Source organism: Corapipo altera, unplaced genomic scaffold (assembly GCF_003945725.1).
Source record: "Corapipo altera isolate COAL_440 unplaced genomic scaffold, ASM394572v1 60, whole genome shotgun sequence".
NCBI classification, from domain to species: Eukaryota; Metazoa; Chordata; class Aves; order Passeriformes; family Pipridae; genus Corapipo; species Corapipo altera.
Window position 1 is genome coordinate 7,173,450 of NW_020884912.1, and position 16,806 is coordinate 7,190,255.

A 16,806-nucleotide genomic window follows, 5' to 3' on the forward strand; every position below is an offset into this window, starting at 1 on the left:
AGTTAGCCCCTGATGCCAGCTTTTCTCTGCTCACTTTGTATTTGAGATTTTTCCATGAGTGCTGAATAAATGTTCTCAGAGTGACCTTGATATCTTCCTTCACATTTGTTTTCCCATTGCCTTAACTTTGCTGGTAACTCAAGGCCCTGTTCTGTGCTTGTGGATGCCTTTGGGAGTATTGCTGCAAGAATGAACAGGAGTAAGAGAGAACCTCTGCTATGAGATACTGGGATAGTGTTATAAACCTTAGCTGATGTTTTGGTTACCATGTCATCAGTGCATTTTGTTGCATATTGTTTCTCTTTCTTCTAGTGGAAATGAATAAAGCTATATTGAATAAGGGGGGGATTTTGTGTTAAACTGTGTGTGATTCAGTTTTAAGAAGGACTGGAAGCAGTTCAGTGAAAACTAGTCTGAATCATAAACTTAAAACTGAACACCTCTTGTCCTTGAAATTCAAGGTTGAAGGAAAAGTTCAAACTTCAAATTTCCTTGGGTTTTGATTCTGAGCTGCATTCAAAACCAGAAGGGACTTATTTTCCAAATGCAATTTGATATGGCCTGGGATAGCATAAATCTCACACAAACATCTGGGAAGAATTTTGCTGATAGAAAGAACATGGGGGTAGTGTTTCTTCATAATGCCCAGCATTATAAAGCTAACATATATTTTTTCTAAAATTATTTCCATTTTGACATTAAAATGTGGGTCATTAGTCCAGAAGAATAGCAGAATAACTTTGAATAATTCTTTGCATCCTAATTACGTATTGTTATTTTTATTTCTAAGAAAATAAAAATACCTGCTTGGTAGAGCTAATGATGTCCAACACCATCAAAAGGACAGTGGAATTTAGGCCACATTTTGTGGTCTGTTCTTCTCACACTTCCTGAGCATCCAGAAAGACTGTTTTAAGGATGTTCCAGGACATATTCATGTCTACTTCACTTCAGTCTTAGTGCAGATCTACTGTCCATTAGTTCCTCTAATTCTTTCCTGAACCTAGTGGTATGCTCTGCCTCCACAGCTTCAAATGGCAACACGTTACAAAAGCTCACAACACCCTGTGTAAAGACATCCTTTTGTCTGTTTTAAACCAATCTCTTACTAGCTTCAAATGCTCTCAAGTCGTCATTGTAGAGTGTGGCAAAGAGAAGTTCTGTATTTGCCTTACCCACTGCCTTTGGATTTCATAACCCTTCATTGCGTCTCTCCTAACCCAGCTGTCTCTTGAAGCTGAACAGTCCCAAACTTTTTACTCTCTCCTGGTAAAGTAGCTGCTCCAACTCCTGGAACATTTTGTTATCCTCCTCCTCACCAGTTGCACATTATCCTTCTTCAGTTATGGAGATCAGAAGTATACACCGCATTCAAGATGTGAGCCCATCAATTTTTTGTATGATTCCCTCCTTCCTCCTTCCTGACAACACCCTGCATTTTTTTGGCTGCTGCTGCATGCTGAGCTAATGATTTCAGCAACAACTAAGAACTCTTCCTTGAGCCATCACTGTCATCTCTATGTTCAATTCAGTGCAGCAGACCAGTTTAGACTATTTTATTTCCAGATGCATTTGTTTATATTTATCTGCATTGGTAATCCTTCGCCCCCTTTTTACCCTCAAGCTTCATTTTCTGAGGTCCTTCTGAAGTTCCTTGCCATTAGCATGGCATTTGGCTTTCTGAGAGTGCTTACTGTCTGTTGCTTGGAGATTGCACTGTGAACTCCCACCACCACATCATTGATGAAGGTTCTGAATAAACCTGGTTTTAACACCAGTTCTGAGGGAACAAACTACTGACTCATATCCATTTAGAAAAATCACCTTTAAGGACAGCTATCTGTGTCCTGTCCCTTTACTAAGTTTAACCCCATAAATGATCCTTTCCTCCAAATCCATGACAACTTAATTTCCATAATAACCTCTGGTGTGGAACCTTAAAAAATTGTGGAAACTCCAGGTTCTGTCCTTTATCCTTTATTGACATGATCATTGACACACTCCAAGTGCTTGATCAGGCTACTGAGACAGGATTTCCTTTTGAAGAAGCCATGTACCTTTCCTAAAAGCCCATGTTCTCAAAGCTTTTACTAATATTTTATAGACTATATTATCTGAACTGATTTAACAGCCTCTAGTTATATCCAAAGACTTTCTAACCAGACTGCTGCATTAAGCAATGATGCCTAATCTCCATAAAGCGTGTTCTCAATGTATTATTCATATCCTGGAGGTGGGTAAATGGTGCAAGTTTCTCAAAGCTGTAGCTCTTGCTGAAAATTATTTTTATATGCTAAGTATAGAAGTTCAAGGGAAGCCAGCTCCGACAAGTGATCACACCCACTTAATTTCATTGCTAGGCAAAGAAAACAAAACCAAAATAAACCCCAGGTGTGTTACAGCCTTACAGTTATAATGCAATTAGCAGCATGATATGGACTCTTCCTTTCAACTAGGTTTCTCAGCTTATATACACCGCCTCCCCATATTTCTATAGGAGTAGTCTTTTTATTTTTCTGTTTTAACTCCTAATTAAGTTATGTTTGTTTTTCATTCTCTCTCCATTGTTTTTCCTTCACTCATCAATTTTTCTTTGCCTTTCATATCTCTTAACTTCTTTATTTTTCCCACTAAGAAGTGGGAAAAATGCTAAAATATAACCTTTAATAAAATACTTCCCCTTGTTATTAAAATAGATCTATCTTCCACATTCATTTAAAATCAAAGTGCTGAAAAAAACTGATCAATTATTGAGAAAATATTACCCTTTCTATGCCAGTAAGAAAAAAGTCTATGCAATATAGAAAAAATCCTTACAATATCAAGTTCTTACAAATACACCTAATTTAAAGTAAGGAATATATGATGCTCTGATTTTTTAAAGAAAGGGATCTGACATTGGACAAACACGCATACACACTGCTTACACATGTTATAGTGAAATTGCATGAACCAATACTCTAAGGGCTTGGCCAAACTACTCTGGCTGGCAAAAATAATGATGCAGTATCCAAGCCTTTCTTTTGGGGGTTCACTTCATGGTATTTATCAGACTTGACATTTCACCCCCACTATGCAGTAGAAAGGTTACTAAGAGCACAGCACAAATAGCCTGTATTCCCAAGAGCATATTTTAATCAGGAAGAAAAACAGTAACTGCAGACTCTGATAAGAAAGGGGCTCTGTGTGAGGGAAATATCAGAAATTGCATGGAAGAGTTTTGCTTGTGCCTGCGGTCAGGCACATCCTGTGGTGCAAAAGGGAATGAACCATCACCTGCCACCAGCTGGAGCTGATCTCTGGAGTCATGTACCGAGATGCAGAAGAGATATATCCTTTTCTTGCTTAGCTCCCATCACCTGTCTTTCCTGTGGATTAAAAAAGACAAACAAACATACAAAAAGTTGTTCCTTTTTGTCTATGAGGAAGCAAAATCTGTGGTACACTTGTGGTCTTATTCCCTTAAATTTCTTGGTAAATACTACTGGAAATGTGCCATCCATTAGTGTTCCTTCCCTGATGTACCTTTCAAATTTCTTTTTACTTTATTTTGTAAGCCATTAATAGGAGGGTCAACATGGCTTCATCCTAATTTATTGCTCCTAAGAAAAAATTAAGCAGTATGTGACCACACATGGCTGCTGACTTCCACCATGCTTAGGTGATATGGCTGAGCTGGAGTCAGGTCCCAGCCATTCCTGACTCCTTCAGTGGCATCTCTGCCCAGCAGCTGCATCTGGTTGCCTGCCCCTTGCCTCTGCTGCACAGCAGTCAGGCACCCACTCAAAATGGTGGCTCAAGTGTGGGACTCCTCTCCATACAGCACGAACTTGCAGCCTTGGACAGGGCCAGAGAGGTGCTGGGGAGCCCTAACCATAGAGGCAAACTGGCAAACGGCAAGAGCGAGAGTTCTGGGTGCAGAAACATCTTCAGCCTCTTTGGTTAGCCTCAGTGTGCTGTACTAGAGCCACAGTAGCATGCAGGGATGTATTAATCCCTCATAAGTCATCACAGGGGAGAAAGAGGCAGATACAATGGGTAGTAGATGAGCTCAGGCAAAAACACAAGAGTCAGTGATTTTGAAGAAGGCAGGTAGTGAGGGAATAGCAGGAGCTGGTTGCATATACAGGCAAATGGAGCAGAAAGCCTAAGTGTTGAGTCCTGAGCACTCCTCTAGACCAATCATGCTACATCATCTCCTGTTCCACTGTTCCATGGACTTCAGCTTCTTGCACTGGAAACACTCCTCAGTCTCAGCATCATGATCTGGTGGCCGCATCCCAAAAATGCCCATAGCTGTGCAAGCAGCAAGGGGTGGAAGACCACATGCCATCAAGTTTTCACAGGCGCACCGTGACACAAAAAGCAGAAATAGTTGAAGGGATTAGAGCTTTTCATCTACTTTTCTGCCATGGCAGGGGTGTTGGAAATATTGGGTCCTCAGCTACTGAAGGTCATAATCTGGTACATTAACTTCAACCTCCCTTATTGATCTCTTCACTCACATCAACTCTAGAGTTGATGACTTGAACAAAGATGGAGAAAGGGGAGCACAGAGGTTACATTGATAGCCTCAGATAGGTAGACTCCTAGCCTAAAGAATGGATCTCTTCCCCGCATCTTTGACATCTACTTCAGAATTTCTCAACATAGAGAACTGGAAAGAACAAGTTCTGTGTGTCTGAAGTTTTGCTACTCTATTGCCTTTTTTTCCAGTTCCGTAACCTTTTTAGGTATTTCGTAGCTGAAAAAAAAATCCTTATTTACTGCTTTTGAAGATTTCACATTTCTAAGTTCACCTCATCATCAGAGGGGACATGCCTCAGGACTTCTGAGTGCATGGCACTGTCTGCCCATGATGCAGCCTACATTACCCTGCAAGCAGACACACACTTCCTAGTGCTGAAATTCTCAAGACATCTCTCCACTGTGGCTTCAGCTGCAGTCTCACAGCTCTGGACGCTGTGAGGTATATATCAACAAGGCTGACTGCCTCAAAAAGCTGCATGTTACCTAGCAGCAGCATAAAAAAATGTGCCTACTAAGTAGCAGTGTCACTCTCACCGCTTGACTGGAGAGCACAATGAGGCTGTTTGAGCCTTAGCCTGATCAGCATCCAGTAAAAATGAAAAACAGTGTTGTGATAAATCAGCTTGAACTCCACTCCAATGTATTCAGTGACATTATGATGAATTTCTCCATTCACGTGCAATCTGCTTCTATCTTTGCCAACGTTTCTCCACCATATTTTCAATTCCAAAGTCATGGTCATCAATATTTGATTAATTTAACTAGGGATAGTTAAGATAACCTAGGGATATTATTTAGATGTAGAAGCCAGACATTAAAAATGAAGTACTTCTTAGAGTGTCCATAGGTCAATCATTACTCAAATAGAAGATTCAGTGCAGAATTAAATGGTTTTCTACCTTTGTCTGATGTAGGTTTTTATCAGCCCTAAAATAAACTCTCTACGCAACCCCACAACAATTATATCATGCATTGTTTACATCTGACTGAGGTTTAATAACATTTAAACTTGAAAAAAGGCTGCAGTTTTTAGTCTTCCATGATACCTTAGAAGCAAAATGTTCTCTATCAGGATATTTTGCCCATGTACTATATAAAAAATGTATAATGTGAATGTGGAGTATAAATATTTATACCACATTCACTTAACCTCAATCCATCATATATATTCAGTTTTAACTGTGTAAGTTTTGGGGGAGAAGTATAGCTTCCAGGGTAAATTGTCAATAGCCCATGCTTATTACAGGATGATTTTTCCTTCCTTCTTCCTCTGTACCCCACAGGGAAAGAACACGGTGGTCAAGACCAGAATTTACCATTCCAAAGCATAATTTATTATTAAAAGATTAATTTGTTGATAACTGCATGTTAATCTTTCCTGAGTTACAGACAAGCACCACAAGGCATTACCCAAACTATGCTGGAGATATTCCCATGGGTTTTCATATCTTCAGTAGGCTTTGATGTTATCTTTGGCAGCGCTCTAGCTGATTTCCTTACATATTGATGAGTGCCCTCACAAATTAGACCACTATTATACTTCTTATTGTAGGGATCTTTAATTAATTAGTTCCATTTAAATCTCTTTGTTCTTGAAGCTTCATTAAACAAATAGATAGAACTCACTTCCAGCTATCCTTACAGGTTGAGTGTACAGTCTTCCTTACATTGGTGTGGATGGATGCTTTCGTACTACTCTTGTATTTCAAACTGTCCAGGCTTGCCCTGCATGTATAGATATCCTCTCTCACTAACAATTATCATGCACCACATCTGCAGGGGGTGGAGAAATTAATTAACAAAACTTTATTTTGCTTTAATTTTTTGAAAAATATTTTTGTCCAGTCAATGAAACAGATTAGCAAAGAAATATGAATTATGTAAGTGACACTACATGGATCACAGTTACTTAATATATTAAATGTCATCTAATGCTGTAAGTTTTCTTAGTATAAAACTACTGCACACACAGGATTTCATGTAAATAATTAGAAAATATATTTTAGCCCCACAAAAAAAAAAAAGCCTTCCAAGGCTTTCATTAATTTTCACGTAAAAATATCCAATTAATACTTATCACAGAATGTTTATTCTTCAGTCTTTTTCCAAAAGTCACATCACAATGTACAAAAGGGGAGCTGAAAATAACAGAGTTGTTCAATATCATACCTATTAAAATGAATGTTTAGCTGAGTTGAATATGGGTGAAAATGCACTCACAGAATAAACAATTTAATTTTCCTCCTTAAGAGTGACCTTGCAAAAGCAGCTTTGCTCCAGGAAGTAATAACTGACTCATCATGATGACTAGTTCAAAATTAAAAGTGCCTCTGACTTTCCACACCATGCAAGTCGTGGAAGGTAATAGGCTCTACCTTGGCAAGAAGCCAGCCAGGTCCACTCAAGGTCATCCAATCAGGCACTGCTATTTTTGGTAGCTAAGCAAGGCCAAACCACTGCAATTTTCAAAGAAAGAAGACCTAAGAAATTTGAGAGGTAAGGACTGGGAAGGAAAGCCAATTCACCCCATTGTGAGGAAGGAAGGTGAACGCAGTGCAGCCAGCTGGGGCTTGGAGCAAGCCTGCTTCAGCTGCCCAGTGACATAAAAACTGAAAAAGAAGAAGGATGGATTAGAAAAATGTATTAAAACTGTTTAGGAATTTCTCCCTTTATTAGTTCTCTTGAATGGCCTTACTTTCCAAGGGAAGGCATCAAGCAGAGGATATTTTAAAATCTTATAACTTCAGTACACAGCATGAGATCTGAAAGTCAGAGGATTATTCTTGGAAAGTATGCCACCGAAGGATTGTTTCCTGTCACTGAGGGTTTGTGCTGTACACCCTATGGGCTTTCTGAGTGTACCATACATGTGGCCTCCCTGCAAGGCAGGGATATTGTCCAACCTCCCAGGAGCTGGCTGGTGTGCAGCTGCCTGTGGTCACCTTGCTCAGGTATGGTAGGACTGAGCCCTGCCAGCCTCTCTCACCCTCAGCTCCTGCTCTGTTCCTCCTGGCAGGGTAGCCTGGCCTTGCCACAGCCTGACAGATGAATCTTACAACAGAACAACATTCAACAAAATGTAGTGTCTGTTTTACATAAGCTATTTATGGACCTGGGTCGTTCAGACAAGAAAGAAAGCAGGCTCAGAGAGCTGTTTGCAGTCCCATCACAATCATCCAATGTTTTTACCATTATTCTTCACAACACTGAAGAACAAGAGCAGTAAGAAATGAGCACTGCAACATTATAGTGACAAGATAAAACTGTATTCAGGCTAAATAGGGTAGCTGCTATCAGAAGCCTCAGGGTTTCAACTACAAAGCCAGTACTAAGATTATGTTGATCAGACGGTTTTTCTACACAGAGAAAAGAAGAGGACAATCGAGCAAATTAGCAGAGGGAGGAAAGACAGAGTGCATGTCTGGAATATGTGCAGTAAGCCATAGAATTCATTATAAATCATAGCTGTGTGTACATTTGCTAAGCCAGCTGTGTATATTATTTTATATATGCTATGGGGTAGTTTTGCACCAATAACTCTTTAAATATTATTCTGTTTCTACACTGAAAGTCTTTCTCTTCAGTGTACTGAAGTTCACCATTTCTTTGACAAAACCATATTAAATAAATAATCCACTGCTTTGATGTTTTTGGTTTAAGGAAAATGAAAACAACATTCTGCCAGTGAATACTGCAAGGAATTCCATTTTCCAGCATTAACAGCAAACTGTCACTTCAGAACCCAGCAAAAAGTGTCTGTAATCCCATAGGGTTCATGCTAACTATTGGGATAGGTTACTGCGGGGGAAAGAAAGAGTGAGAGAAAGAGAGACTACCATGAAAACTGATAGTCTTTGAGACAGAGCCTGGATTCCTGATACTCATTTTTACCTTCAGCTTTGTGCCCTTTTCACTAAATCCATCATGTTTAATACACTGCTGCAACATGATTGTTTCTACTTGGCTTGTTAACACCCTAAGGCTGATTGACATTTTGGTGAGCGTATATCACATTCATTAGTAGTCAGAGAAGACATCAGAGACACTTGTTCCCAAGCTGGAATGCCAAAGAAAGGCACTTCATTTTCACCTGGCTTACCTTTTCGATAGAAATGCAGTACAGTCACTAACATCATTTCAAGAACAAGGGATCAGAAATCAGCAACTACAGATCTTTTGTCATAAGGAATTGCTTCCTTCTCCGGGTTAAGCAGTTGATGGCCATCCTGATCCTTCTCCTGACTAAATAAGCAAAACTATGGCTCTGAATCAGATTCAGAATGAACTGGGAGATCTTTTCCCTGCCATGCTTCTATAAAACATTGGTACCTAAGAGCTTTCTGACACTACCCGCTGCTCCATGACTGGGACATCTGCAAGATACTGGATACCAGACCAAGACATATATTGACATCTACATATCTACAGACAGATTAAGCTATAGATATAAATACGTGGATATCTATCTACCTACTGTATCTAGGTGCAGATAGCTACTGATATAGACATCCAGGTATCTTATCTCCTAGTAGATTGATACACAGATGTCTAGCTAGCTGGTTCTATACATATACCAATATTTGTCTATCTAGGTAGATAAAGGTATCAAGATATAGATAATTTTCTTTCTTTCTTTCTTTCTTTCTTTCTATCTATCTATCTATCTATCTATCCATCTAATCTATCTATAGATCTCTAGAGCTGTATGGTTACCTATCTAGATCTACAAATATCTACATAGACAGATATCTAGATAGATCCAGACAGATAGATAATCTTTAACCATATAGATCTGTGTCTATATCGATATAAGTCTATCTGTTCCCAACCAGATGAGTGTAGATACTGGATACCAGACCAAGTCATGTAGTTCAAACATTTGCTGGTTGCTCCATTAATTTCAGCCCAGCTAAAGGAAAGTGATATTCTCACCAAACTAACAGTATGGACAGAAGAAAACAATATTGTTCACCACCCGCTATTTGATAAAGCTGTACTGCTGAAACAACAGGAATCTGTTTGGATTTCATCAGAGGTCTCTCTGATTCTTCATTTTCTTGGAGATATTTAATTTAGATTACTATTAAAGTGAATTAAATTAGTATTAACCTTGTCTGTGAAAACGATGCTTCAGAAAGGTAAGTATATTTCTCTTGGCATGCATGAAAATGAAATGCTAGATTGTCCAAATCTTAATGCAGATGGAGCCTTTCTAATAAGTTATCAACAATGTGTAAGTCTATTAAGTTTGTAGATTGTCAAGTGGTATGATACTGGATGAATTTAGAGAAATCAGTCTTTGAATATGTTTAAAGATGGGTCTATGATACCATTCTAGTTCTAAATTTTACCTGGCTAGAAAAAAGCATGGAATGTCACCACCATTTTAGGTGGACACATGTCTAAGCAAAACTGACAAGCTGAGATACAGTTTATTAGATTGGCTTTGTAGGAACTGGATAAACTTTATTATCAATTATATATTGTTTAAATTATTAATTGAGCAGAAAGAAATGAGACAGAAAAACATTTAATAAAAATCCACAGTTTTTATTAGCTATTAAACTGAGGTTAGCTTCCTAGGTTCATACTGCTTTTTAGCAAATGAGGGGAAAAGAAATGGCTCATATTACTCTTGTTTGCCTAATTTTGCATTTTATAGGGGCTGAAAATTGTATATCAGTCTCTAGATTATCTCTATTACAGCTTAGGTTCAGATGTACCCTACTAAATTATTATCTGACTTAAATTTTCATGAGTGCTGCCTGAATACCTGGTTTTTGATGTTCAAGATAAATTAAAATAAAGTCTTATTCTGTAGTGAACTTGAGGCATCATCTGCCTGCCATGTATTTGTTTATTACATCCAGTTCTATTTTTTAATTGTTCCTAAATAGAACAATCTTTCTAACTGTCTATCTATGGCAGAATTTCTATCCCTGTGACTCAGTTCTAAAGAAAGACATGAAAAAATCTGTAATATTGTGAGTTACATGATTACGTAAGTTCCCAATGTGTTCTTAGAAGAGGAAATGGCAAGCACATACTTAGCTTATCACTAATTCAAACATGTTTAAATCTATAAGTGGGATGCAATTAACAAATCTCACTGCACAGAAAGTCTATTTTAGCCATGACTTGGCAGTTAAGGTGACATTTTTCTAAAAGAATACCAATGACTGTCCTTACATGGTCAGCCAACTCTGCAACTCCTTTAGACATGCTGATGAGTACTTTGAACAAATTGTGGTTCTCTTCAGGTGAGATTGCATAGTAAAGGGCAGATCAAGACATGTTTGTTAAGCACAAATTATGATTTCTTTCAGTCATGCCAGGTTTTGTGCAAATATCACAGTAGAATAAATCTCATACTATGTTTCACTAGCATATTGTAGAGTCTTGCATTTCTGAAAATCACTGAGTTTTCTGAAGGGCAAAAGCAAAACAAGAATCTAAAATAAAAATAGAAAATCCAACAGGTTTGGGTCACTCCTCTCCCACAAAGTTATACAAGCTTTATTTTTATTGCAAAGAAAGACTTTCATCCATGTCTTTGATGCCCTGTGCACTTTCCTTCACAGACTCTATTGCTGCACTGTGTTTTCAAAGAATAATATTCACTTTGAGTTCTCCTTGTTTCAGAAAGTCCACCCCCACTGACACTTCTAACTATGCTGATAGAGATAATATCAGTGCCTTGCACCATATTTTATCCTGGTATTCTTATAGCAAAAAATGGTATTACACAGCAATTGGCTTCATTTGGGTCATAAACCTGTCTCATATGATAGTTCTGAATTTTCTAAAGCTGCAGAAAACTATTTGTCTTACCAGAATATGGAGAAGACATATATCAAAATTGTACAAATTACAACAACAAAATCCAGGAATCATAGTTCAGTTTCTCCTAGGAAGATTTGTCCCAGCATTTCAGGGTGTAGAAGGTTAGAAGCTGCCAATATTTGCTTTTCACCAACTAAGAAGAGCTAGTTTTCCTTTACTCTCTTCCCTCCTTTTCAGTCCCACACTGCTTTTCTTTATATGTTCAATTTGTCCTTGAACCAGATTGGCTCTGATCTTCTCTGACTGCTTGCTAAACTAGTGAAAGGGGGTGAAATGGAACAGGCATAGAGAGTCCTACGGTATGAAAGAGAATAAAGGAAAAAGAAAGAACATGGGGTCTGTAATGTTTGACCCTTCTCATACACATCATGCTGCAGCACAGCACATTGCACCCAAGGTTGCGTTGTATGATCATACCTCACAAAGATGTGTTATAACCTATTGGAGTAACTCCACTGAGGACTAAGCTACTCCCTTGCAAACAAACATCTTCTCTTAAAAATCATCTGAACACACGGCAAAATCTCCGGGCTGACTTGAAGTCAGTGTTTGAAAATTGTGTGGAAGAAACCATCTTCAAAAGAAGGTACTATTAGAAAGTGGCCTGATACATATTTGGTTTTAAAATGGAGCAGGATAACAATAAACATTACCAACATATCCTATAGAAGTGACAGATGTTTAGTTCTCTAGTGAAGCTGCCAGGATAAAGGCTTGGTAGAGTTTGACTGAAGTATCTGAACTCTATAATTTCTGGTTCAGCTGTTTTCATAACCTGTTTTCTGATAAGCAGTCAAAATGCCAGTTACCTAAATGACCATTAGGTGAAAAAGCCTAACCTTCCCATTCTCCCCACAGCAAAACCCTTTCTGTAGAGTTTCTCTAATTTTTAAGCTATGAAGTCTATCAAGAACACGTTTTGTCTTTGGCTAGCTGCTGAAAAACTTCTATATATAGGATGGTAATATTATGTAGTTTTATGACTACATTATTTATCCCTGTTTCACTTCATCTTTTTGGGATTCATCCATCCATCTTTTGTTGCCATTGGACCCTGAATCTTCCATTGTTTATCAGAATAATTAGATCAAATAATAATTGAGATTTACTGGAGCTCTTACAACTCGTTCAGTGGGTTCCCAAAGAGTCTTGGAAATTGAACAAGTTCATATTTTGCCTTTTCCTTTCCCACCAAGGCCAATTGCCTGGCAAACTCATGGTACTGCATTAACTGTCCTTTGACACAAAAGAGTTTGATAGCAGATCACAATTTCCATTTCTCTATATGCCAGTTAGAGTGGGAGAGCTCAGGCATTGCTCAGTTTCTCCAGATGACTAAAAAGCCCTGGTTTTCACAGTGCAGAGAGCCAAGTTTAGTCTGCCTTGTTGAAAACAACACTGTGCACAAGGGTGGCTGAATATGAAATTAAAGAGACATGTAATGAGGGGGTAGTAAGGATCTGACCAGAGTCCATACACAGGACCCTCTGGAGAGAGGAAGAAAGAAGACAGTTTTCCAGCTGATGTTACAACCTCAGTTACAGCATCCTGCACAGAGGAGGTGTCATAAGGAAATGGCACAGGGAGCACAGTGCTCTGCTGCACTCTGAGCCCAGCACTTTCACCCACTGTCACACTGGGTCTCAGGGCACCACAATGAGCAACCTGACAGTGCTGTGACTTACCACCACCCTTATATACATGTGGCGGGCACAGAGTCCTGGGACGGACACCAGCCATCTAACACTGCCTTAAGCTCTTCAAATAAATATCTGGCTATCTGTGCCAAGGAACACACTACTGCACTTCTACTAACATAATATTTGTGCTCAACTCTTACATGTTCTAAAGCAAACATAGTAGAGATTATTACTACTGGTGGAAAGTTTACAGTCTGGAAAGAAAAGGGCTACTTTCTTGAAGGGTTAAAAGAAGGTTGTACTGCTTCTTTGTAGTTCTCTGCACCATACCAGAATGGAAACTTCTTGAAAGCCACCTACATTTTTTTTCTTTCTTTTTAAGGATATTAGGTATTAGATTTGAAATGTTGAGGCTGAATTTTCAGTTTAAGATTTACATAATGCAGGTCTCTGGCAAAGCTGCACATCTTTTCAGCAAGACTTCTCTTGGGAAACAGAATTTTAGAAAAATATCTTGAAACTTGAGTTATGTAAAATAAAGAAAGATTACTGTCATGGAAAGCATCAGTCATATCCAAAGTGATCTGTAATGAGCTGTGTGCTTATTAAAATAAAACAGTAAATGTGAACTACTTGGTGTATATTTTATCTACATCTTAATACATTACCAGTTAAATATGCTTGGTGACTCTGAGATGATCAGCTGCATGGGACCTGTGTCTCACCCCTCCAAAACAAAGCCATGGCACCTCATTTCCAGCACACTGGAAAACAGCCCATTCATCACTGCCATTGGGACTGTAGCTACCTGACATTTTCCTGCTAGGGAGAGCAGAGGATTTTGCCAAGAGCTATTTGGTTGCTCACTGCTGCCATGAAGCATTGTTCTTGTCCTTTGGTTGGGATGCTCTGCTCAGCACATAATAACCAGTGCACAGGTCACATGAGAGCAGAAGCAGGAGAGAGATCAAGATGTAAATGTAAATCTGTACCAGCAATAAACAAAAAACTAGCTAAGTTAGCTCAGTCAGATTAAAAAAAAAAAAAATTTGCAATGGGTTGATGGCATATACTCATGTTCTAATACGTTTTTTTTTCACCTTTTCCCAGGAAAGACAATGACAGGCCATGGAGTCACAATCAAGGGTTGAACAACAAGAAAATTACAATGGATTTGTACTTCCATTTCCTTATTGTTTGTTTCTTTGGACTGGCAAAAGTGTTCCATTTCAGACACATTTCTGAAATGAACCACAAACATAATAAGGACAGCAGAGTGAGAAAGTAGAAGTAAAAAGGAAGGGAGAGGAAAGAAATGTGGGCTAGAAAATGCACAGCAGGATTAGGTAAGTATGCTGTTAGCATTCCTGACGTGGGTATGTACATGTCCAGGGAGCTTTCTGATGTGCTGTTGCTTTGATAAGCAGAACAGTCTGTAGGTTTGGGTTAAGAAAAAGCAAAATCAGCCAAAGGAAAGTGTCAGGTCCAACATTTGATAAAATTAACCTAAAACTGAACATCAGTTGAGAAATGAACCTCTTATGGTTTTCATTAGATCAACATATATGTGAGCTGATATGGAAGCACTTACCCCAAGTCCTAGAATGGCAATGCAGATCCAACAGTCCCTGGAGTGGGAGTGCAGAGCCTGGCCTGACCAGTAAGGGCTTCCTCAGAACTGCCTCCTTTCTGATTCTTTCTTATTATAAAAATACATCAGCTGGTTCTTGAAAGAATAATGAACAACTGGCCTCTGGTAGAAAAAGTAACACCAAATCACACACATGCACAGATTTATAGGTTATATGTGCTTTTCCCACAAGCAAAAGCTAGCAAATTCATGCAAATCTAAATTTTGCATGAATTTCTCTAATAATGCCTTACTTTAATAATGCCTCCATTTAATTTTTCTTAGCCTTTTCCCAAGAGATATCACAATTATAACTAGCATTATGCTAAACCAGGTGATGCAGAAAGAAGTGTTCACACAATATATTTCTCATCCACATTTCACAAGAAAATTGGGAAAATTCTGGTGCTGGACATAGATCCTGTACCCAGTAACATGTACATGCTATCAGCAGACAGGAGCCTTTTATTTTATGAAATGGTAACATAAAACATATGCACAATGTGTGCTTACTTAACTTTAGCTTGCTGCATGTACAGAAAACATGATGTTCACAGATGCCCTCTGCAAGTGTCCATCTTTCATGTTTTCTCTGAAGAAACTTCACCATGCTGAGCTGTTGAACATGGCTAAAGCCCAGTGTGATGTCAGCGGTGGAAAGTGCTCATCACTGCACAGAACAGAGGGAAAGGGAAAGAACTGTAGGAGAAAGCTCTTCTGCTAACTTGCAACTTAGAAATCCTAGTTTTCCATGCTAAATAGACAAGATAAGTGTATTTCCTCTATTCCTGTCTTACAGAACCAAAAATTCTTTAGAAAACCTCTTCACAGAAGAAATTAGTCTCATGTAGGACCCATCCCCCACACACCCATTCAAAGTAACACCCTGAAGAACTAATGACACACTCTGCTCACCCTCAAGAAACTACTCACCCATCCACCCCAGGCTCTGAGTGCCAGCCCTACCAACCACGAGGGGCATAGCAATCAAACTGCTTTCAGGATGGCAGGGGGAAGGAGTTAAAGAGACTTTCGGTTTGGCCACAGTAGTGCTTTGCACAACCAGGATTTCAGACAGACAGAGAGTTATCCACACTCAGCATGGTTTGGCACCATTAGGATGGTAACAAAGACCCTAAACAGAGACTGAGCTCAGTCTTGTGTAACCCTTTTCTGCCTTAAGCTGAGTCAAAGTTAGACACTAGTTGGGATGGAACTTCATGTCAAAATATGTAACACTTTTTTGAATAAACAAATTCCTTTTTCAAATACATTTTCATAAAACCTAAATATTAATATATCTTTCCACTGTGCCCAGACAACTGCCTATTTCTAATTTTTTGTACACATAAACAATATCTGTACATGTGAGGGTTTGGATATGGAACTGTAGGAATCCTCTGGAAATTTAGATGATTGTTAAAATAAATATTAATGTAGATTTTCAGGGGGTTTTTTTAGATATTGAAAATGTTTCTATTGTATTTTTGAGGACATCAGGTATTGTTTGCATGATTTTATATCAGCTTAGTGTTTCTAAAACAGAATCCAATCAAAAGAAAGTCCTGAATGAAAGTTCATTCTAAATATAAAAATACGTAAACAATACCAAGGAAAAGAGCCCAGGCTGCAGGACACAAATTTTCTGCAGTCTAAGGCTCTTTTTCTAAACTATTCTTTAGCAAAATGAAGCTCCTTTTTCTTTTGTTTACACAAATACTTCTTTTTTTTTTCTTCTGAAATATAAGTTCTTATATTATGCTCTTCTGATTCAGCAGGCCTCTGTTGTACTCTAGGAGCAATATTCCCCCTCGGTGGCTTATTTTTATCTTCTTTAATATTGATAGAGGTAAAGGTGGAGAGGGAGAGCTTTCTTAGCTACAGTGCTAATATTTAGCACAGAATTCATTTGGTAGCAACACGGCTTTAGCCTGGGCTGCCGAGCAAGCAATAAACCCTTTAAATGGCTCAGGGACCACTGGGGCCAGGGCTGTGAAGAATTCATGAAGCCAGGCCTGCAAAGGCTGCTACTTTGATATTACTTTCAGTGCCTGGAGCTTTCTATCTGCATCCAGCCAAGCCTCTTTTGTAATCCTTCATATTGATCCACCCTCAAGAGCACAGCCGTGGGCAAAGGGTTGGAGCTGGAGGTCAACACCAGAG

The 16,806-nt window shown here is 38.8% G+C and overlaps 1 long non-coding RNA gene across 2 annotated transcripts in view; it reads right to left on the reverse strand.

The window, feature by feature from the left end:
• Positions 1 to 14,760, reverse strand: part of LOC113952308 — a 40,286-nt gene extending 25,526 nt beyond the window's left edge. For both annotated transcript variants that reach the window (XR_003529508.1, XR_003529509.1), the window contains exon 1: positions 14,605 to 14,760. This is a non-coding gene — a long non-coding RNA (uncharacterized LOC113952308). The remainder of the gene's footprint in view (positions 1 to 14,604) is intronic.
• Positions 14,761 to 16,806: the final 2,046 nt, after the last annotated feature.